Source organism: Eschrichtius robustus, chromosome 3 (genome assembly GCF_028021215.1).
Source record: "Eschrichtius robustus isolate mEscRob2 chromosome 3, mEscRob2.pri, whole genome shotgun sequence".
Lineage (NCBI taxonomy): Eukaryota > Metazoa > Chordata > Mammalia > Artiodactyla > Eschrichtiidae > Eschrichtius > Eschrichtius robustus.
Genome location: NC_090826.1, coordinates 82,425,498 through 82,450,731, shown reverse-complemented (window position 1 = coordinate 82,450,731; position 25,234 = coordinate 82,425,498).

Genomic DNA, 25,234 nt, shown 5'->3' with positions numbered 1-25,234 from the left:
CAACTATCCTGATTTTTGTGTTAAGCATTCTCTTGCTTTTCTTCGTAGTATTGCCTATGTTTACCTAAACAACATATTGTTTAGCTTTCCTTGTTTTGAACATAAAGTTTGTGAATTTCTACCAAAAAAAATCCTGCTGTGATTTTGATTGGGATTGTCATCCCTTCTAATCTGGAAGCCCTTATTTTATTTTCCCCCCATATTGCACTGGCTGAACCCTCCATTAAAAGTTGGAAAGAAACGGTGAGAGTGGATATCCTTACCTTGTTTCTAATCTTAGGAGGATATCATTCAGTCTTTCATCATCAAGTATGGTATCAGTTATAGGTTTTTCATAGATGTCCTTTATCAGATTAAGGAAGTTAATCTTCTATTCCTAGATTGCTGAGAGTTTGTTTTTTATTGTGATAAGATATATATAACAAACATTTTTCCCATTTTAGCCATTTTGAAGTGTACAGCTCAGTAGCATTAGGTACATTCACATTGTTGTGCAGCCATAGCCACTATCCACCTCCAGAACTTTTTCATCATCCCAAACTAAAACTCTGCAGCTATTAAACAATAAATCTCCATTCCCTTCTTCCAGCTCATGGTAACCATCATTTCTATGAATTTGCCTATTCTAAGTAACTCATATAAGTGAAATCATACAATATTTGTTCTTTTATATCTGGCTTATTTCACTTAGCATAAAGATTTCTAGGTTCATCCAAGTTGTAGCACAAATCAGAATTTCCTTCTTCATTAAGGCTGAATAATATTCCATTATTGTATGCATATACCACATTTTGTTTATCCATTCATCCATCAGTGGACACTTGGGTTGCTCCCAGCTGTTTTGCTGTTGTGAATAATGCTGCTAGGAACATTGGTGTACAAACATCTGTTCAAATCCCTGCTTTCAATTCTTTTCAATATATACTCAGAAGTGGAATTGCTGGGTAATATAGTAATTCTAGTATTAATTTTTTGAGGAACTGCCATACTGTTTTCCATAATGGCTAAACCATTTTACATTCTCTTCAGTTATGCACAAGGGTTCTAACTTCTTCACATCCTCACTAACACTTATTTTCTGTTGTTTGTTTTAAATAATAACCATCCTAATGGATGTGAATTGGTATCTCATTGTGGTTTTGATTTGCACTTCTCTAATGATTAGTTAGCATCTTTTCATGTGCTTATTGGCCATCTGTATATCTTCTTTGGAGAAATAGCTATTCAAGTCCTTTGCCCATTTTTAAATTGTATCATTACTATTGTTGTTGCTATTGTTGAGTTTTAAGAGTTCTTTCTATATTCTGGATATTAATCTCTTGTCAAATATATGATTTGAAAATATTTTCTCCTAGAGTGTTTTTCTAATCAAGAATAGATGTTGGGGACTTCCCTGGTGGCGCAGTGGTTAAGAATCTGCCTGCCAATGCAGGGGACATGGGTTCAAGCCCTGGTCCGGGAAGATCCCACATGCCACGGAGCAGCGAAGCCCGTGCACCACAACTATTGAGACTGCGCTCTAGAGCCCTCAAGCCACAACTACTGAAGCCCACGTGCCTAGAGCCCATGCTCCACAACAAGAGAAGCCACCGCAATGAGAAGCCCGCCCACCGCAACAAAGAGTAGCCCCCACTCGCCGCAACTAGAGAAAGTCCGCGCACAGCAACGAAGACCCAATGCAGCCAAAAAACGAAAAAAAAAAGAATGGACGTTGGGTTTTGTCAAAAGCTTTATCAGCATCTATTGATGATGTTTTCAAAATTTTTACTTTGTTAATATGATGAATTTCTCTGACTGCTTTTTAAAAAACACTTTATTGAGACATAATTCATAGCCCATAAAATTCACCCATTTAAAGTATATAATTAAATGGTTTATAGCATCCACAGAATTATACGATCACCACAATTGCTTTTAGAACATTTCATTACTCCAAAAAGAAACCCTGTATCCAATAGCAGTCACTCCCATTTCCATCTGTATTATTCAGCTGCCATATTAATTAAGGCTGCCAAAACAAAATACCACAGACTTGGTGGCTTAAAGAATAGAAATTTATTTTCTCACAATTCTGGAGGCTGGAAGTCCAGATGGCTGTCTTTGTGCAGTATCCTCAGATGGCCTTTTTTCTGTTTGTGTGTACTCCTGGTATCTCTTCCTCTTCTTTTTTTTTTATAAATTTATTTATTTATTTTTGTCTGCATTGGGTCTTCGTTGCTGCATGCGGGCTTTCTCTAGTTGTGGCAAGTGGGGGCTACTCTTCATTGTGATGCATGGGCTTCTCATTGCGGCAGCTTCTCTTGTTGCAGAGCACAGGCTCTAGGAGTGCGGGCTTCAGTAGTTGTGGCATGTGGGCTCAGTAGTTGTGGCTCGCAGGCTCTAGAGTGCAAGCTCAGTAGTGTGGCACGCAGGCTTAGCTGCTCCGCAGCATGTGGGATCTTCCCAGACCAGGGCTCGAACCCGTGTCCCCTGCATTGGCAGGCGGATTCTTAACCACTGCACCACCAGGGAAGTCCTGTCTTCCTCTTCTTACAAGAACGCTAGTCCTATTGGATTAGGGTCTCATGCTCCTTAAAGGTTCTATCTCCAAATATAGTTATATTGGGAGTTAGAGCATTAACCTAGAAATTTTGGGAGAATACAATTCAACTCATAACATTCTGCTCTCTGGCCCCCCAAAATTCATTTCCTTCTTGAATGCAAAATACATTCACCCCATCTCTACAGCCTCAAAAGTCTCAGTCCATTCCGTTATTAACTCCACCTCCAAAGTCTCATCTAACTAACATCTAAATCAGATAAATGTGAATCTTGAGCTATGATACATCCTGAGGCATAATTCCTCTCTAGCTGTGAACCTATGAAGCCAGACAAGTTAGGTACTTCCAAAATACAATAGTGGGACAGGCATAGGATAGACACTCCCATTCCAAAGGGGAGAAATGGGACAATAGAAAAAAGTCACAGGTCCCAAGAAAGTCCAAAACTTAGTAAGGCAAATTCATTTAAATCTTAAAGTTCAAGAATAATCCTCCTTGCCACAGCTATCCCCCTGGGCTCAGCTCAGAGGGAGCAGGCAATACACCCAGCACCTTGTCTTTTTCTAGAAGGGTTAAACTGCAAACTTTCCCAGCTGCTGTTCAAGGGTCTGGCTTCTAACCAGACTGCATCTGCATGGGATCTTCTCAGGAGCCTGAAAGAGCCTTTGGGCATATCCACTGCCTTCTCCCCCCAGCTTACTTCAAGAGTAAAACCAAGTCCCCAGCTACTCCCTGGAAGGAGCTTGTCCACATATCCAACATCCCAACTTTTACGTTTGTCACCTGAGGGACTGGCTCCCAAATCAGCTAGCTCTGAGAGTCAAAAGGGTTCAGCATTCACAAGTTCCATGGGACTACATTAAACTAATAGGCAGTTTTATACAGAAATGCAAGCACTTCCCATAGCTAAATCCCTAGGCTCAGCACAGAGGGAACAGGCAAAAACACAAGGTTCCCAGTTTCTCCCTGGAAGGGGTTTGACTGCATACTTTCCCAGATGCTTCCCAAGGGTTGGGCTTCTAATTAGCTTGGACCTGGGAGCCGAAGGGGCACTACTTAGTAGTCATCTGGGAACCTGAATGGGTGTGTGGGAACTTCCTGCACCTCCCCCATCCCATACCCGTTACGCCTGGTGATGAAACCAAATCTATAGCTTCTCCTTAAAAGAGTTTGGACAAATATCTAGCAGCCTACCTTCTATGGCTGCCACCAGAGGAAATAACTCCTAAATCACCTACCTGTGGGATATGATGGGGCTTAGCATTCACAAGTTCTCTGGGACCACAGAGAAAAAAGAGGTGGTTCCATATGGGTGCACAAGCACTTGTAGGGGATATTCCCTCTGACTCAGCACAGATTGGTTAGGCAAAAACAACCAGCTCCTGATTTTGCCCTAACAGAAGCTAGACTGCGTATATAAAATCCTGATTATCCCAGCTGCGGTCTGAAGGTCAGGTTCCAATTAGTCTACATTGAGGAGCTGAAGAGGCAGGTAATAAGGACAAACTCTCTGAAAAAGAAATTAAGAAAACTCATTTATAAGAACATCAAAAAGAATAAAATACTTAAGGATAAATTTAACCAAGGAAGTGAAAGATCTATACACTGAAAACTACCAAAACATTGATGAAAGAAATCAAAGAAGACACAAATAAAAGGAAAGATATTCTGTGTTCACGGATTGGAAGAATTAATACTGTGAAAATGTCCATACTACTCAAAGTGATCTACAGTTTCAATGCAATCCCTATCAAAATTCAAATTGCATTTTTTGCAGAAATAGAAAAAACAATCCCCAAATGTATATGGAACCACAAAAGACTCCAAATAGCCAAAGCAATCTTGAGCAAGGAGAGCAAAGTTGAAGGCATCTCACCTCCTGATTTCAAACTACATTACAAAGCTATAGAAATCAAAAGAGTACAGGACTGGCATAAAAATAGACAAATAATTCTGGAACAGAATAATGATCCCAGATATAAACCCTTGCATATATGGTCAATTAATTTTTAACAAAGGCACTAAGCATACACAATGGGGAAAAGATAGTCTCTTTGATAAATAGTGTTGGGAAACTGGGTATCCACATGAAAAAGAATGAAACTAGACCCCTATCTTACACCATATACAGATGTTAACTCAAAATGGGTTTAAAGACTTAAACAAAAATCTTAAAATCATAAAACTCCTGGAAGACAACATAGAGAAATGCTTCTTGACACTGGTCTTGGCAATGATTATTTGGATTTGACAACAAAAGCAAAGGCAACAAATATATTACCATTTTGTTAATTGCTCTCTGACTGTTCTGTAGTTCCTTTGTTCCTCTCTAGTCTTCCTTTGCTTTTTTTTTTTTTTTTTTTTTGCAGTGGTATGTTTTAACTTTTTTCTCTTTATCTTTTGTGTATCTACTAGAGGTTTTTCTTTGTGGTTACCACAGGGTTTCATAAAACATCCTATAGTTATAACAGTTTATTGTAAGGCAATGACAACTTACTTTCAGTCACATACAAAAACTCTACACTTTTACTTCTCTGCCTCTCATATTTTATGCCACTGATGTCACACTTTAGATTTTTTTATATAGTGCATCCATTAACAAGTTATTGTAGCTGTAATTATTATTATTGGAGTATAATTGCTTTACAATGTTGTGTTAGTTTCTGCTGTACAATGAAGTGAATCAGCTATATGTATACATATATCCCCTCCCTCTTGGACCTCCCTCCCACCCATCTAGGTCATCACAGAGCACTGAGCTGAGCTTCCTGTACTTTATAGCATGTTCCCACTAGCTAACTATTTTACACATGGTAGTGTATATATGTCAGTACTGATCTCCCAATTTGTCCCACCCTCCCACCGACTGCAAGGGCCCTCTGGGGGAAAAGTCTGCTCAGGGTAGAGACATATCTCAGGGCCAGTCATCCTCTGGGGACAGTCTGATCAGGTCAAAGATTTTGCCTAAATGGTCAGCTTCAGAGTTTCCACAGAAGAGAGGTTTTTGACGAAACATCTCTATGAAGATACAGCCAACGCTCCACATGTCCACAGGTGTTACATATGTAGACTGCAAAAGAACTTCTGAAGCATGGTACCAGAGTGTAACAACCACAGGTGTAAGTGCCATCTGGTAGCTGTAGATTCTGGCCAGGCCAGTCAGCCAGCTTGACTGTCCCACCACTTGTCACCAGAATGTTCTCTGGCTTCAGATCTCAGTGAACAATGCAGTTGGCATGAAGGAAATCTAAGCCTCTTAGAAACTGGCACATCAGATCCTTAATACTATAGCCTTTTAACTTTTATACTAGAGTTAAAAAGCACCATCATTATAGTATTAGAGTATTCTGAATTTGACTACATATTTACCTTTCCTTTTCATAAGTTTTCATGTTACTAGTTAGTAGCCTTTTGTTTCAACTTCCTTCAGCATTTCTTGTAAGGCACGTTTAGTGGTGATGAACTCCCTCAGCTTTTGTTTGTTTGGGAAAATCTTTATGTCTCCTTCCTTTCTGAAGGACAGTTTTGCTGAGTATAGTATTGGTTGGCAGGTTTTTTTTTTCTTTCAGTAATCTGAATGTATCATCCCACTCCTTTCTGGTCTGCTAGGTTTCTGCTGAGAAATCTGCTGATATTCTTATGGTGGTTCCCTGGTATATGAGGAGTTGGTTTTCTCATGCTGCTTTCAAAATTCTCTAGTCTTTGACTTTTAACAACTTGATTATAATGTGTTTCAGGGTACTCTTCTTTGAGTTCTTGCTTTTGGTCCTTCAAGCTTCATGTACCTGTGTGTCCATATCTTTCTCAAGATTTAGGAAGTTTTCAGCCATTAGATTTTTAAAAATTGTTTATTTAATTTATTTGGCCATGCCACACAGCATGTGAGATCTTAGTTCCCCAAGCAAGGATCTAACCTGTGCCCCCTGCAGTGAAAGCACGGAGTCTTAACCACTGGACCACCAGGGAAGTCCCCAGCCATTAGATTTTTTTTTTCCTTTTATTTTATTTTATTTTTTTTACCATTTAAAAAATTTTTTTATTGGAGTATAATTGATTTACAATGTTGTGTTAGTTCCAGGTGTACAGCAAAGTGAATCAGTTATACATATACATATATTCATTCTTTTTCAGACTCTTTTCCCATATAGGTTATTACAGAATATTGAGTAGAGTTCCCTGTGCTATACAGTAGGTCCTTGTTGGTTATCTACTTTATATATAGTAGTGTGTGTATGTTAATCCCAAGCTCCTAATTTATCCCTCCATTCCATGTTTCCCCTTTGGTAACCATAAGTTTGTTTTTGAAATCTGTGAGTCTGTTTCTATTTTATAAATAAGTTCATATACATCATTTTTTAAAACTAGATTCCACATGAGTGATATCATATGGTATTTGTCTTTCTCTTTCTGACTTCACTTAGTATGATAATCTCTGGGTCCATCCATGTTGCTGCAAATAGCATTTTTTCATTCTTTTTTATGGTTGAGTAATATTTCATTGTATATATGTACCACATCTTCTGTATCCATGTCTCTGTCAATGGACATTTAGGTTGCTTCCATGACCTGGCTATTGTACATAGTGCTGCAATGAACATTGGGGTGCATGTATCTTTTTGAATTATGGTTTTCTTCAGACATATGCCCAGGAGTGGGATTGCTGGGTCATATGGTAGTTCATATGGTAGTTTAAGGAACCTCCATACTGTTCTCCATAGTAGTTGTACCACTTTACATTCCCACCAACAGTATAAGAGGGTTCCCTTTTCTCCACACCCTCTCCAGCATTTATTGTTTGTAGACTTTTTGATGATAGCCATTCTGACCTATGTGAGGTGATACCTCATTGTAGTTTTGATTTGCATTTCTCTGATAATTAGTGATGTTGAACTTCTTTTCATGTGCTTTTTGGCCATCTGTAGCCATTAGATTTTAAATAAGCTTTCTGCCCCTTTCTTTCTTTCTTTCTTTCTTTTCTTTCTTTCTCTTTTTCTTTCTTTCTTCCTTTTTCTTTCTTCCTTCCTTTCTTTCTTTCTTTCTTTCTTTCTTTCTTTCTTTCTTTCTTTCTTTCTTTCTTTCTTTCTTTCTTTCTTCCTTCCTTCCTTCCTTCCTTCCTTCCTTCCTTCCTTTTTTGCTTGCTGTGTTGGGTCTTCATTGCTGCACGTGGGCTTTCTCTAGTTGCAGTGAGTGGGGGTTACTCTTCGTCTGCCCCTTTCTGTCTGTCTTCTTCTTCTGGAATTCCAATGATGCTTATATTCATTTGCTTGAGATTATCACTTAATTCATGTAGGCTTTCTTCACCCTTTTTCACTTCACTCGTTGTTCCTCTAACTAGCTAATTTCAAAGGACCTGTCTTAGAGTTTGCTGATCTGTTCTTGAAGCTCTCTATTGAATTTTTCAGTTCTGTCATTGTATTTTTCAGCTCCAGTTCTGTTTACTTCTTTTTAACCTTATTGGATGCTGAATATTGTTTATTCCTATTAATACTGTTTATTCTTGAGATTTGTTTTTGAACATGGTTAAGTTATTCAGAAACAATTTTTTTCTCCTTTTTAGTCTAGGATTTATTTCTCCACTATTGAGGCAAAACTTTTGAGAATTCTACCTGATGCCCTGAAAATGATGAGATTTTCCACCCTCACTGGTGGGAACAGAAACTATTCTCAGAGTTGTCTGAGCTCCCTCCAATTAGTGCCGGTTGTTCTTTCCTTGGATTTGTGTAGTTTCCTCTCATATATTCACTGATCATTACTTACCTGAAAACTTGATGGGAATCCTTTGTAGATTTCAAGAGTTGTCTTTGTGCAGCTCCCTCCTCTCTAGTACTCTGCCCTATGAACTCTAGCTTCTAAGCTTCCCCAGATTCCTATCTTGTCCCTTCAACTCATGGTAACTGCTAGACTCTGCTTGGGTTCCCCTTCCTTGTGCAACGCCTAGAAACTCTCTCCAGGTAATAAGCTGGTGCAAATGTAGGGTTCACTGTGTCTTTTTCCCCTATAAGGAATCATTGTTCATTGTTGCCTGATGTCCAGTGTCTTGAAAATTGTTGTTTCATGCTCTTCCTTTAAGCAGCCTAAGGTGATCTCTGAAAAAGGTTCACTATTTACTTGAGCAAGAAAACTCCACAAAATCATGCAAATAAAGAGATTTGAGTCTTTGCGTTCACTTTAAGAATACTCACGAAACTGCTCAGGCCATTAGTAGTATGCATATTCAAAAAGCCCCCAAGTGTCTGAAAGATGTTACTCTTTAGAAGGAATGTGTGCCATTCTGTTACAATGATGGAGATGGCCAAATAGTGGACAGGGCTGTACACAGAGTAAGTGGCCCAAAAAGAGTGCTGAATTTTTGCTATACATGCTTAAAAATGCAAAGAGAAATGCTTAACTTATGGGTTTAGATGTAGATTTTCTGGTCATTGAATACATCCAGGTGGAAACAGGCCCCAAGATGCACTGCCATGCTAACAAGAGTTCATAGTTGGATTAACCCATACATGAACTCCCCCTGCCGCAGAGATGATCCTTACTGGAAAAGAACAAATTGCTCCTAAACCACAAGAGGAGGTTGCACAGAAGAAAAAGATATCCTGAATAAACTGAAGAAACAAAAACTTATGAACTGGAAATAAATCCAGCATAAAAAAAGTACAAATAAAAGTAAAAAGAAACAAAACCAAAAAACTGTTGTTTCATATATTTTGTCTGGTCTTTTAGTTATTTCAGGCAGGAGGATAAATCTAGTCCTTGTTATTCTATTTTGACCAAAAGCAGAAGTGTAGCTTGCTTATATTTTTAGGATTAAGCATCTACATTTACGAGTAAGACTAGCTTATAATATCCCTTTCTTGTACTTTCTTTGTAAGGTGTTGGTATCTCGTGGAAGTTTTGATAAATATTATTTTCCTAGGAATCTGTTCTTTTAGGCTAAATGTAAAACTATACTTAAAGTTTTCTGTATCCTCCTATTAAATTTTTAATGTCTGCAGCATGTATAGTTACATTCCCTGTTTTATTACAATTATTGCTTATTACTGGATTCTTTTTCACTTGATCAGCCTCACCAGACATTTCTCAATTATACTAGTCTTTTGAAAAAACAACTTTTGGCTTTGTTAATTCTATTTTACACTTGTTTTCTATTTCATTCATTTCTGTTCATACTATTATCATTTTTACCTTTCTTTTTTATATTAATTTTGCCATACATTTTCTAACTTTTAAAAACAGACGTTTAGCTCATTCATTTTTAGTTTTTCTTCTTTATAAATGTATCCACTGGTGGCTATAGACTTTTCTAAGTACTGCTTTAGCTGTACCCACACAAGTTTTGAAACATAGTACTATTGCTATAATTTAGTTCAAAACATTAAAAATTTTTCCATTATTTCTTTTCTGACTTATGAGTTAATCAGAAATGTATTTCTGGGACTTCCCTGGTGGTCCAGTGGTAAAGAATCTGCCTTCCAATGCAGGGAACACAGGTTCGATCCCTGGTCAGGGAACTAAGATCTCACATGCTGCGGGGCAACTAAGCCCATGTAGCACAACTACTGAGTTTGAGCGCCTCAACGAGAGAGCCCATGTGCTGCAAACTACAGAGCCCATGTGCTCTGGAGCCCGAGTGCCACAAACTATAGAGCCCACGTGCCCTGGAGCTGGCGCACCACAACTAGAGAAGAGAAAACCCACACAACACAACTAGAGAGAAGCCCACGCACCACAACGAAGAGCCCGTGCGCCACAACTAAAGATCCCGCATGCCTCAAGGAAGATCCTGCATGCTTCAACTAAGACCCCACACAGCCAAAAAACAACAGAAGAAATATATTTCTTACTTTCAAACATATAGGGATTTTCTATGTATCTTTTTATTATTTACTTCTAACTTTAAAGTGTTATGGTCAAAGAACATAGATTGTATGATACAATCTTCGGAAATGTGCTGAGATTTGCTTTATGGCCCACTATGTGATAACTTTTTGTAAATGTTCTATGTGTGCTCGAAAAGAACATGATTTCTTCCATTGGTAGATGTTGTAGTCTACATACATGCCTTAGATCAAGTTTGCTAAATGATTATTAAAATACTTTCTATATATTGTCTGCTTTTTAATTGTTTAATCTATCAAGTACTAAAAGAAGTGTTACCATCATTTCTCACAAGGAAAGTAGATTTCACTTTCTTTTGCAGTCTTGTAAATATTTCCTATAAATGGTTGCCTTGGTGGAGAAGGGTGGGTTAAATTCCTCTATACTTCTGAGCTTCACCTGAGAATGGATTGAGCAATCTTCTGCAATGCTCTATGGAAGAAAAGCAGAGCCACCACAGCAGGCACTTTAGATGAACACTGGCAATATGGACTGATTTAGGAAGACACTGTTCACACACTATTTCAACTGCACTGAAATCAGGTAAGCTGAGTGGATGTGGTTTAGGTCCTCAGAGCATCTGCTGCATCCACCTCTTCCACGGTTGACATCACATTGTATTACACATGAAGTCCACTCTGACATTGATTCTTCAAGATGGTGGACCATTGCTTTTTTTTTTTTTTTTTTGGCTGCCTTGGGTCTTCACTGCTGAGCATGGGCTTTCTCTTGTTGTGGCAAGCAGGGGCTACTCTGTTGCTGTGCATGGTCTTCTCATTGCAGTGGCTTCTCCTGTTGTGGAGCATGGGCTCTAGGCGCACAGGCTTCAGTAGTTGTGGCACACGGGCTTAGTTGTTCCATGGCATGTGGGATCTTCTCAGACCAGGGATCGAACCTGTGTCCCTTGCATTGGCAGGTGGATTCTTAACCACTGTGTCACCAGGGAAGTCCACCATTGCATTTTTTAAATTAAAAAATTTGTTTTAATTTTTAATTGAAGAATAATTGACTTACAATGTTACATTAGTTTCAGGTGTACAGTATAGTGATTTGATATTTTTATACATTACAAAATTATCACAATAAGTCTAGTTACTAAATGTCACCGTACAAAGATATTACATTATTATTGACCATATTTGCTATGCTTTACATTAATTACATCCATGTGACTTATAACTGGAAATTTGTATCTCTTAATCTCTTTCACCTATTTTCCCACCCTATGCCCTCCCACACCATCCCTGCTTTGGCAACCACATGTTTGTTCTCTGTTTCTGTGAGTCTGTTTTTGTTTTGTTCATTCATGTTTTGTTTTTAAGATTCCCCATGTAAGTGAAATTGTATGGTATTTGTCTTTCTCTATCTGACTTACTTCATTTAGCATAATACCCTCTAGGTCAATCCATATTGTCACAGTGGCAAGATTTCATTCTTTTTATGGATGAGTAATATTCCATTGATGTGTATGTATGTATATATATACACATACATACGTACACACACACATCTTCTTTATCCATTTGTCTATTGATGGACACTTAGGTTGCTTCCATATCATAGCTAATGTAAATAGTTCTGCAATGAACATAGGGATGCATGTATTTTTTCAAGTTAGTGTTTTCGTTTACTTCAGAAAAAAAAATCAGAGGTAGACTTGCTGGATCTTATGATAGTTCTGTTTTTAATTTTTTGAGGAGCTTCCATACTGTTTTCCACAGTGGCTGTACCAATTTATATTGCCACCAACAGTGCATGAAGGTTTCCTTTCTCCACATCCTCTCCAACACTTGTTACATATTGTCTTTTAGATAACTGCCATTCTGACAGGTGTGAGGTGGTATCTTATTTGATTTTGATTTGCATTTCCCTAATGATTAGTGATGTTGAGCATTTTTTCATGTATCTGTCAGCCACCTTTATGTCTTCTTTGGGAAAACGTCTTATCAAGCATGCTGCCCATTTTTTAAAATCAGATAGTTTGTTTTTTTAGAAGTTGAGTTGTATGAGTTCTTTGTACATTTTGAATATAAACCCCTTATCAGATACATTTGTTTGCAAATATCTTCTAATCAATGGGCTGCCTTTATATTTTGTTAATAGTTTCCTTCACTGCGTAAAAGATTTTTAGTTGTATTTAGTCCCAGTTGTTTATTTTTGCTCTTGTTTCCCTTGCCTGAGGAGACATATCCAAAAAACTAATGCTAAGAATGATGTCTAAGTGTGTACTGCCTATGTTTCCTTCTAAGAATTTTATAGTTTCAGGCCTTACACTTAAGCCTTTAGTCTATTTTGAGTTTATTTTTGTATGGGGTGAGGGAAAGTAGTCCAGTCTGAGTCTTTTGTGTATAGCTGTCCAGTTTTCCCAACACCATTTATTGAAGAAGCTGTCTTTTCCCCATTGTACATTCTTGTCTCTTTTGTCAGAGGTTAATTAACCATATAAGTGTGGGTTTATTTCTGGGCTCTCTATTCTGTTCCATTAATCTATGTGTCTGTTTTTGTGCCATAACATACTGTTTTGATTACCATAGCTTTGTAGTGTAGTTTGAAATCAAGACATGTGATACCTCCAACTTTGTTCTTCTTTCTCAAGATTGTTTTGGCTATTTGGGATCTTCTGTGTTTCCATACAAATTTTAGAGTTATTTGTTCTATTTCTATGAAAAATGCCATTGGTATTTTGATAGGGATTGCACTGAATCTGTAGATTGCCATGGGTAGTATGGTTATTTTAATAGTATTAATTCTTCCAATCCATGAGCATGGTATATCTTTCCTTTTGTTTCTGTCATCTTCAATTTCTTTCATCAATGTCTTGTGGTTTTCCAAGTACAGGACTTTTACCTCCTTGGTTAGATTTATTCCCATGTATTTTATTCTTTTTGATACAATTATAAATGGGCTTGTTTTCTTAATTTCTCTTTCTGATAGTTTGTTGTTAGTGTATAACAACACAATAGATTTCTGTATATTAATATTGTATCCTGTAACTTTACTGCATTCATAGTTCTAAATAGTTTTTTTGCTGGCATCTTTAAATTTTTCTGTATGTATAGTATCATGTCATCTGCAACAGTGACAGTTTTACTTCTTCCTTTCCAATTTGGATTCCTTTTATTTCTTTTTCTTGTCTGATTGCTGTGGCTAGGACTTCCAATACTACGTTGAATAAAAATGGCAGGAGCGGGCATCATTGTCTTGTTCCTGATCTTAGAGGAATACCATTGAGTATGATGTTGGCTGTGGGTTTGTCACATATGGCCTTTATTATGTTGAGGTACGTTCCTTCTATACTCAATTTTTTGGGAGTTTTTTTTTGTTAACAGAAATGGATGTTAAATTTTGCCAAGCCTTTTCTGCATTGATTGAGATAGTCATATGACTTTTATTCTTCAATTTGATAATGTGGTGTATCACATTGATTGATTTACAGATATTGAACCATTCTTGCATCCTTGGGATAAACCTCACTTGGTCATGGTGTATGATCCTTTTCATGTATTGTTGATTTCAGTTTGCTGATAGTTAGCTAAGGATTCTTGCATCTGTGTTCGTCAGTGATAGTGGCCTGTAGTTTTCTTTTTTTGTGGTGTCATTGTCTGGGTTTGGTATCAAGATGATGCTGGCTTCATAGAATGAGTTCAGGGTTCCTCTTCAATTTTTTTGGAATAATTTGAGAAGCACAGGTGTTAACTCTTCTTTAAATGCTTGGTAGAATCCACCAGTAAAGCTGTCTGGTCCTGAAATTATTTGTTGGGAGTTTTTTTAAACTTTTGCAGATTCAGTTTAATTCCTGATACTCTGTTCATATTTTCTATTTCTTCCTGATTCAGTCTTGGGAGATTGTACACTTCTAGGGATTTATCCATTTCTTCTAGGTTGTCCATTTTATTAGTGTATAATTGTTCATAGTAATCTCTTATGAGCCTTTCTATTTCTGTGATGTCAGTTGTAACATCTTCTCTTTCATTTCTGATTTTATTGATTTGGGGTCTCTCTTTTCTTGATGAGTCTGGCTAGAGGTTTATCAATTCTGTTTATCTTTTCAAAAACACAGCTCTTAATTCCGTTGATCTTTTCTACTGTTTTTTTTTAAAGTCTCTATTCACTTATTCTGCTCTGATTTTTATTCTTTCTTTCCTTCTATTAACTTTGTATTTTCTTTGGTCTTCTTCTTCTAGTTCTTTGAGGTGTAAAGTTAGATTGTTAATTTGAGTTTTTCTTGTTTCCTGAGGTAGGCTTGTACTGCTATAAACTTCCCTCTTAGAATTGCTTTTGCTGCATCCCAGATTTTGGAATTTTGTGATTCCACTTTCATTCGTCTCAGGAATTCTTTGAGTTCCTCTTTGATTTCTTCAATGACACATTGGTTGTTTAGTAGTATATTGTTTAGCCTCCATGTATTTGTATTTTTTTGCAGTTTTTTTCTTGTAGTTGATTTCTAGTCTCATATCATTTTTAGACCAGGCGAGGCTGAGTCCCCATGTGGCTGGCTTTGGGGTCTAGTGAGACCTGGGGCTGGTAGTGGCCCATTGGTGGGTGGGTAAGCCCCAATCACTAACAGGCTAGAGGGAGGATTCCAAAACAGCTCTTGCCAGCATAAGTGTCCTTGTGGTAGAATGAGCTCCCCAAAATGGCTGCTGCCAACATCTATGTCCCCAGGGAGAGTCCTAGTTGCCTCCTACCTCTCTAGGAGGCTCTCCAAGATCAGCAAATGTGTCTGACCCTTTCAATTTACTGTCTCTGCACTGAGTATCAGAACATGTGAGATTTTGTGTGTGCCCTTTAAGAGTGGAGTCTCTGTTTTCTATAGCCCCCTGGCTCTCCCGTACACAAGCCCAGCTGGGCTTCAAAGCCAGACATTCTGGAGGCTTGTCTTCCTAGCGTAGGACCACTGGACTGGGGAGCCCTATGTGGGGTTCAGACCCCTTGCTTCTTGGGGAGAAAGTCTGCAATTGTGATTATCCTCCTGTTCATGTGTTACCCACCCAGGGGTGTGGGTCTTAACTATACTGCATCTCCACCCCTCCTACCTGTCTTGTTCTGGTTCCTTCTCTATACCTTTAGTTGTGGAAAATTTTTTCTGCTAGTCTTCAGGTCATTCTCATAGATAGTTGCTCTGTAAATAGTTGTAATTTTGGTGAGCCCATGGGAAGAGGTGAGCTCAAGGTCTTCCTATTTTGCCATCTTGGCCACACCTCACCTCACTAATCCACTTTTTTGTGGAACTTAAGAATCATATGGAAGAATCAAGGCCTATAATTAACAGTTTCATATTGGACTTTGTTGTTCTAAATCAGTTGCTTGAGTACTCATTGTATTAATTTAAAAGAATACTGGGACTTCCCTGGTGGCACAGTGGTTAAGACTCCAAGCTCCCAATACAGGGGTCCCAGGTTCAATCCCTGGTCAGAGAACTAGATCCCACATGCATGCTGCAACTAAGAGTTTGTATGCCACAACTAAGGAGCCTGCCTGCTGTAACTAAGGAGCCAGCAAGCTGCAACTAAGGAGCCTGTCTGCCACAACTAAGGAGCCCATGTGCCACAAGACCAAGTTCAACCAAATAAATAAATAAATTTTTAAAAAAAGAATACTTAAACTGGAGTTAGTAGAACATGTTATAATTTAATTGATATTATAGTTTAATTTATAAATTAATGTTATAATAGATGAATTAATATTCATCCTCTTCCTCCTCTACCATACAATCTAGATTTTCCATACTCTTCTAGCAATCTAGAATAACCCAGATTTTTATTCCTGAAGGGTCTGAGCCCTTGGTTAGCATGCCCATTCTAGACTGTGCATGCTGCAACTACCCATTCACTGTCTTCAGTGGCTTGGAAGCACCAAGAGACGCCCTAGTGAATTCCCCCAATTTTAGACACAGTCCTTGCCTTCATCATATAAAAATAAGCTTTGTTATTTATGATACAACAGGATTGACTACCCTCACCAGTAACCATTTTTGTTTGATTGGTTGTTTAGTCCACTGGCATAAGGAGTCCAGAGTAACCAAGCAGTACTTGCAGTTTTAGATTCAGTGAAATGGTTACTGTATCTCTGGTAGTATCACTCCTCTCACCCACCACCCAAGAATGTAGAATTCTTAATCCAGCAAAGCCTAGAATTGTGGGAATGGGAAGTATAAACTTTGCAATGGCTTACTGATGATGGTTAGAGGGAGGGGCAAATCCTACTTCTACCCTTTAACTCCTGGACCTGTATATTCTAGTTACTGGGGCTAGAGGAAAATATATCAGCCATTGCATATACTGCATTCTGGAGGGCAGTGCTCTGTTGAATTGTGGCCTCAAGCTGGTACCTTAGCTGACTGTTTGAGGCCATTCTAATGTCCTATTAGTTTGGTTGCGTCGGGGTGATACGGTATGTGGTATAAACAGTGGATCCTGAGATCATTTGCACATTGGTGCATGCACCTCCTTTGTGATAGAATAGGACACTTGTTCCAAAGGACACTTGTGGACACTTGTGGACACTTGTTCCACTGTTATGTGGAATCCAATATTGATAAATCAGACACTCTCTAAGACCTCAGACAGGGGGGCTGTGAAAGTATTGTGAGCAGGGAAGGCAAACCCACTTATAGTTATCAATTCCAGAAAGGATGGGTGTAATCAGCTTACTACCAAAAGGCTAGGAGGCCTCCTTGAGGGATGGTAACATATCAAGGGCTCAGCATTGGTATCTGCTGCTGCTGAGCTGGACACTCAGCTGTGGCAGTAGCTAGATCAGCCTTGGTGAGAGGGAGTCCAGGGATAAACTCCATTTTTCTACCATGGCTACTCCGTTCAGGGGCACAAGTATCAACGTGGCTGAGAAGACAACACTAGACATTGGGTGATATCCACCTGATTTATCTTGTTGAGTTGTTGAGTGTCTCCTCCATGCTGGATGTTCTGCAATGACATGAGAACACAAACAGCTACACATTTTGTACTCATTCTCATAGATTCATCTACATGGCTTTCCCCCAAACGTCCTTGTCTCCAATTTTCTATTATTGATGCTTCCAAGGTCCCTTACCAACTAGCTAAGTCACCTGCCACTGTCTTGGAGTCCATGTACATTCTTACCTCAAGTTACCTCTCCCTTCAAAGTTGATGTCCAGGTTCTTCTCACAGTTCTGTCCACTTAGAAGACTTCCCCTCACCACTGCTATAGTTTAGCATCATTCCATATTTTGTTTGTTTGTTTTTAATAGATCTTTACTGGATTATAATTACTTCACAGTACTGTGTTAGTTTCTGTTGCACAACAAAGCGAATCAGCCATATGCATACACATGTCCCCATATCCCCTCCCTCTTGAGCCTCCCTCTCATCCTCCCTATCCCACCCCTCTAGGTCATCGCAAAGCACCGAGCCAATCTCCCTGTGCTATGCTGCTGCTTCCCACCAGCCAATCATTTTACACTTGGTAGTGTATATATGTCGATGTTACTCTTCACTTCGCCCCAGCTTTGCCCTCCCACCCCATGTCCTCAAGTCCATTCTCTATGTCTACCTCTTTATTCCTGCCCTGCAACTAGGTTCATCAGTACCATTTTTTTTCTAGATTCCATATATATGCGTTAGCATATGGTATTTGTTTTTCTCTTTCTGACTTACTTCACTCTGTATGACAGACTCTAGGTCCATCCACCTCACTACAAATAACTCAATTTCGTTTCTTTTTATGGCTGAGTAATATTCCATTGTATATATGTGCCACATCTTCTTTATCCATTCATCTGTCGATGGACATTTAGGTTGGTTCCATGTCCTGGTTATTGTAAATAGTGCTGCAATGAACATTGTGGTAAATGTATCTTTTTGAATTATGGTTTTCTCATGGTATATGTCCAGTAGTGGGATTGCTGGGTCATATGATAGTTCTATTTTTAGTTTTTTAAGGAACCTCCACACTGTTTTCTGTAGTGGTTGTATCAATTTACATTCCCACCAACAGTGCAGGAGGAGGGTTCCCTTTTCACCACACCATTTCCAGCATTTATTGTTTCTAGATTTAATAGCCATTCTGACCGGTGTGAGGTGATACCTCATTGTAGTTTTGATTTGCATTTCTCTAATTAGTGATGTTGAGCATCTTTTCATGTGCCTCTTGGCCATCTGTACGTCTTTCTGAGTGAAATGTCTATTTAGGTCTTCTGCCCATTTTTAAACTGGATTGTTTGCTTTTTTGATATTGAGCTCCATGAGCTATTTGTATATTTTGGAGATTAATCCTTTGTTGTTTCATTTGCAAATATTTTCTCCCATTCTGAGGGTTGTCTTTTTGCCTTGTTTATGGTTTCCTTTACTGTGCAAAAGCTTTTAAGTTTAATTAAGTCCCATTTGTTTACTTTTGATTTTATTTCCGTCACTCTAGGAGGTGGGTCAAAAAAGATCTTGCTGTGGTTTATGTCAAAGAGAGTTTTTCCTGTTTTCCTCTAAGAGTTTTAATAGGCTGTCTTTTCTCCATTGTATGTTCTTGCCTCCTTTGTTGTAAATTAGGTGACCATAGGTGCATGGGTTTATCTCTGGGCATTCTATCCTGTACCATTGATCTATATTTCTGTTTTTATGCCAGTACCATACTGTCTTGATTACTGTAGCTTTGTGGTATGCTTTGAAGTTGGGGAGCCTGATTCCTCCACCTCCGTTTTTCTTTCTCAAGATTGCTTTGGCTATTCGGGGTCTTTTGTGTTTCCATACAAATTGTAAAATTTTTTGTTCTGTGAAGAATGCCATTGGTAGTTTGACAGGGATTGCATTGAATCTGTAGATTGCTTTGGGTAGTATAGTCATTTTCACAAATTTGATTCTTCCAATACAAGAACATGGTATATTTCTGCATCTGTTTATGTCATCTTTTATTTCTTTCATCAGTGTTTTATAGTTTTCTGAGTACAAGTTTTCCGCCTCCTTAGGCATGTTTATTCCTAGGTATTTTATTCTTTTTTGTTGCAATGGTAAATGGGAGTGTTTCCTTAATTTCTCTTTCTGATTTTTCATTGTTGGTGTATAGGAATGCAAGAGATTTCTGTGCATTCATTTTGTATCCCACAACCTTACCAAATTCATTGATTAGTTCTAGCAGTTTTCTGGTGGCATCTTTAGGATTTTCTATGTATAGTGTCATGTCATCAGCAAACAGTGACAGTTTTACTTCTTCTTTTCCGATTTGTAGTCCTTTTATTTCTTTTTCTTCTCTGATTTCTGTGGCTAGGACTTCCAAAACTATGTTGAATAAGAGTGGCGAGAGTGGACGTCCTTGTCTTGTTCCTGACCTTAGTGGAAATGCTTTCAGTTTTTCACCATTGAGTATGATGCTTGCTGTGGGTTTGTCATATATGGCCTTTACTATGTTGAGGAATATTCCCTCTATGCCCACTTTCTGGAGAGTTTTTTCATAAATGGGTGTTGAATTTTGTCAAAAGCTTTTCCTGCATCTATTGAGATGATTATATGGTTTTTATTCCTTAATTTGTTACTGTGGTATATCACATTGATTGACTTGTGTATATTGAAGAATCCTTGCATCCCTGGGATAAATCGCACTTGATCATGGTGTCTGATCCTTTTAATGTGCTGTTGGATTCTGTTTGCTAGTATTTTGTTCAGGATTTTTGCATCTATGTTAATCAGTGATATTGGTCTATAATTTCCTTTTTTTGTGATATCTTTTTCTGGTTTTGGTATCAGGGTGATGGTGACTTTGTAGAATGAATTTGGGAGTGTTTCTCCCTCTGCAATTTTTTGGAAGTGTTTGACAAGGATTGGTGTTAGCTTTTCTCTAAATGTTTGATAGATTCACCTGTGAAGCCTTGTGGTCCTGGACTCTTGTTTGTTGGAAAATTTTAAATTATGGTTTCAATTTCATTACTTGTGATAGGTCTCTTTATATTTTCTAATTCTTCCTGGTTCAGTCTTGGAAAGTTGTACTTTTCCAAGAATTTTTCCATTTCTTCATGGTTGTCCATTTTATTGGCATACAGTTGTTTGCAGTAGTCTCTTATAATCCTTTGTATTTCTGCAGTGTCAGTTGTGATTTCTCCTTTTTCATTTCTAATTTTATTGATTTGCATCCTCTCCCTTTTTTTCTTGATGAGTCTGGCTAAGGGTTAATCCATTTTGTTTAACTTCTTGAAGAACCAGCTTTTAGTTTTATTGATCTTTGCTATTGTTTTCGTTTATATTTCATTTATTTCTGCTCTGATTTTTATGATTTCTTTCCTTCTACTGGCTTTGGGTTTTATTTGTTCTTCTCTAGTTGTCTTAAAGGTAGGGTTAGATTTACTTGAAATTTTTCTTGTTTCTTGAGGTGAGATTGAATTGCTATAAACTTCCCTCTTAGAACGGCTTTTGCTGTGTCCCATGGGTTTTGGGTCATCGTATTTTCTTTGTCATTTGTTTCTATGTATTTTTTTATTTCTTCTTTGATTTCTTCAGTGATCTCTTGGTTATTTAGTAGCGCACTGTTTAACCTCCATGTGTTTCTGTTTTTTATGGGTTTTTTTCCTGTAATTGAGTTCCAATCTCATAGCGCTGTGGTCAGAAAAGATGCTTGATATGATTTCAAATTTCTTAAATTTTCTGAGGCTTGATTTGTGACCCAAGATGTTATCTATCCTGGAGAATGTTCTGTGTGCACTTGAGAAGAAAGTGAATTCTGCCAGTTTTGGGTGGAATGTTCTATGAATATCAATTAAATCTACCTGGCCTATTGTGTCATTTAAAGCTTGTTTCCTTATTTATTTTATGTTTGGATGATCTGTCCATTGGTGTAAGCGGGGTGTTAAAGTCCCCTACTATTATTGTGTTACTGTCGATTTCTCCTTTCATGGTTGTTAGCATTTGCCTTATGTATTGAGGTGCTCCTATGCTGGGTGCATAAACATTTATAATTGTTATATCTTCTTCTTGGATTGATCCTTTGATCATTATGTAGTGTCCCTCCTTATCTCTTGTAACAGTCTTTATTTTAAAGTCTATTTTATCTGATACAAGTATTGCTACTCCAGCTTTCTTTTGATTTCCATTTGCATGGAATATCTTTTTCCATCCCCTCACTTTCAGTCTGTAAGTGTCCCTGGGTCTGAAGTGGGTCTCTTGTAGACAGCATATACACAGGTCTTGTTTTTGTATCCATTCAGCTAGTCTGTGTCTTTTGGTTGGGGCATTTAATCCATTTACATTCAAGGTTATTATCGATAAGTATGTTCCTATTAACATTTTCTTAATTCTTTTGGGTTTGTTTCTGTGGGTCTTTTTCTTCTCTTGTGTTTCCCACCTAAAGAAGTTTCTTTAGCATTTGTTGTAAAGCTGGTTTGGTGGTGCTGAATTCTCTTAGCTTTTGCTTGTCTGAAAAGCTTTTGACTTCTCCATCGAATCTGAATGAGATCCTTGCTGGGTAGAGTATGTTGGTTGTAGGTTTTTCTCTTTCATCACTTTAAGTATATCCTCTCACTCCCTTCTGGCCTGCAGAGTTTCCACTGAAAAATCAGCTGATAACCTTATGGGTATTCCTTTGTATGTTATTTTTTGTTTTTCCCTTGCTGCTTTTAATATTTTTTCTTTGAATTTAATTTTTGTTAGTTTGATTAAGATGTGTCTTAGTGTGTTTTTCCTATGGTTTATCCTGTATGCGACTCTCTGTGCTTCCTGGACTTGGGTGACTATTTCCTTTCCCATGTTAGGGAAGTTTTCAACTATAATCTCTTCAAATATTTTCTCAGATCGTTTCTTTTTGTCTTCTTCTTCTGGGACCCCTATAATTCGAATGTTGGTGTGTTTAGTGTTGTCCCAGAGGTCTCTGAGGTTGTCTTCAATTCTTTTCATTCTTTTTTCTTTATTCTGTTCCTCGGAGGTTATTTCCACCATTTTGTCTTCCAGCTCACTTATTCATTCTTCTGCCTCAGTTATTCTGTTATTGATTCCTTCTAGTGTATTTTTCACTTCAGTTATTGTGTTGTTCATCTCTGTTTGTTCGTTCTGTAGTTCTTCTAGATCTTTGTTAAACATTTCTTGTATTTTCTCAATCCGGGTCTCCATTCTATTTCTGAGATTCTGGATCATCTTTACTATCATTACTCTGAATTCCTTTTCAGGTAGATTGCCTATTTCCTCTTCATTTATTTGGTCTTGTAGGTTTTTACCTTGCTTCTTCATCTGTGACATATTTTTTTGCCGTCTCTTTTTTTTTTTTTTAATGAGTGGGATTGTGTTCCTTTCTTACTGGTTGTTTGGCCTAAGGTTTCCAACACTGGAGTTTGTAGGCTCTTGGGTAGAGCTGGGTCTTGGTGCTGAGATGAGGAACTCTGTGAGACCTCACTCCGACGAATATTCCCTGGGGTCTGAGGTTCTCTGTTAGTCCAGTGGTTGGGACTTGGAGCTCCCACTGCAGGAGCTTCAGCCTGACCCCGGGCTCATGAACGAAGATCCTGCAAGCCACGTGAGGTGGCAAAAAAAAAAGAGAACAATAACAAAGTAAAAAATAAAATTAGACTAAGTAACTAACAGATATGTTAGAAAGGATATAAAAATAAAACTATAGATGAATCAACAACTGGAAGGTACATCAATACCACAATAGTAAAAAAGAGGAGGAGGGAAAAGAAAAACAAAAAAAGGGGGGGGGGGAAGGCCTTGGCTGTGGAGGGCGGGGCCTAAGGGCTAGGTTTAAGCAGTGGGTGGGGCCTACGCTTAGGACCCACAGGGCTGGAAAAGGCCCTGGGGACTGTAGGCTGTGGGGCTTAGGATCAAGGAACAGAAGGGACCCAGGCGTGCCTCCCATCCCTGGTCTCAGAGGGCAGGGGACCTCACCTGGGAGCTCAGGAGGCTCCTGGTGCCCGAGTGGGTGGGGAAATCACCCTCCGCTCCTCTCCCACTCCTCCCCGAGGGCCCCTCACATCTGTCTTTCTTGTTCTCCCCTCGGCTTCCTTCCTATGCCGCCAAGGACCCACACAACCTTTATGGAGTCAATTCCTCTTTAAACCAAGTCTAAGCTTTTTCCTCCTCCATCATCTATCCTACAGACCATCCCCCCAATAAAGTCATGTAGGTGTAAGCTAAAGGAGACATGTTACTGTAAAAGAGATGGTGACATGGGGGTCTAGATCCCTTTTTTATGTAGCTTACTTGTTCCTTTTAAATCTCCCCAAGCTTGGTCTCTGACCTATCGTTTTCATTATATAATAGATTACTGCTAAATTAGCTAATAATGGACAGCTCTTGTCACATAGTCACTTGATGTCTCGTGGACATGTGCTCAATAGCATGGCAGGAGATGCTTTTCAAAAAGCATGTAGTTCCCTGCTGCAGAAAGTATGACTTTGCTCCAGAACCCCAGGGTGTTTGTGCTACAGCTCTCTCATTAGGGCTTGTGAGAGATTCCTCTTACTGTTTTTATCTACCATGGATACTCTACTACCAAGAGATCTGCCAAATCATATGATCTGAGCAGCAGGGCAATTTGCATTGCAGCCTGGACCTACAGCATAATCATCCTCACTTAAATCTGACAACCTTCTAAATTCCCCAGTAAATGGTTTGGAGCAGTATATACTGTTTCCAAAATCCAAATAGACCCATCAAGTGTTGTGTTTCTTTCTCAGTCGTATGCAGTAAGGTATAATAACTTGTCCTTTACTTAGCAGGGTTGTCTCATCAATCCCTAGACCACTGGAATCTTGAAGATGTCAATGATGTGGCAGGTGTCTGAATCTTTACAGGCCTTTTCTTCCACTCTCTGGCAAGTATATATCTTACTAGAGCATCAAGAGTATTTGTCATTTCCTGCTTGCCAAGTCTGACTAGTATGGCATCAATACACTATATATATGGTATCATGACAAGCATAATGGTTTTATGGACTGTCAAGACAACTGAGGTCCCTGAAGATTATTTTGACAAAATTCAGGAGCATTAACATAGACTCCAGATGGCTTGTATGTACTGCTGGCCCTAGTAAATGTTTTAAATTGAAGTATAGTTGATTTACAATGTTCTATTAGTTTCTGGTGTGCAGCAAAGTGATTCAGTGATTATATATATATATATATATATACTCTTTTTCATATTCTTTTCCATTATGGTTTATTACAAGATATTGAATATAGTTCCCTGTGCTATACAGCAGGACCTTGTTGTTTATCTACTTTATATATAGTAGTTTGTATCTGCTAATCCCAAACTCCTAATTTATCCTCCCCCCTGACCCACTTTGGTAACCATAAGTTTGTTTTCTAAGTCTTTGAGTCTATTCCTGTTTCCTAAATAAGTTCACTTACGTCGTATTTTAGATTACACATATAAGTGATCACATATGGTATCTGTCTTTCTCTTTCTGACTTACTTCACTTAGTATGATAATCTCTAGGTCCATCCATGTTGCTGCAAATGGCATTATTTCATTTTTTTGTTTTGTTTTTTTATGGCTGAGTAGTAGTCCATTGTGTATATACCTCATCTTCTTTATTCATTCATCTGTTGATGGACATTTAGGTTGCCACGTTTTTCTCCTAATCTTTGAAATATTTTTTTCCTAAAATTGAAGGCATTTCTTTTTTTTTCTTTTTTTTCTTTTTTTGGCTGTGACGCATGGCTTGTGGGATCTTAGTTCCCCAACCAGGGATCAAACCTGGGCCCATGGCAGTGAAAGCCCACATCCTAACCACTGGACCACCAGGGAATTCCCTGAAGGTACATTTCTGACCGTGCCCAGCAGGCCCAGATTTTACTAATTCCAAGCTGACATGCTCACTTCTTCTGTCATTTTTCAAATCCGTTAATTGTCAATCAGAATAAAGTCCA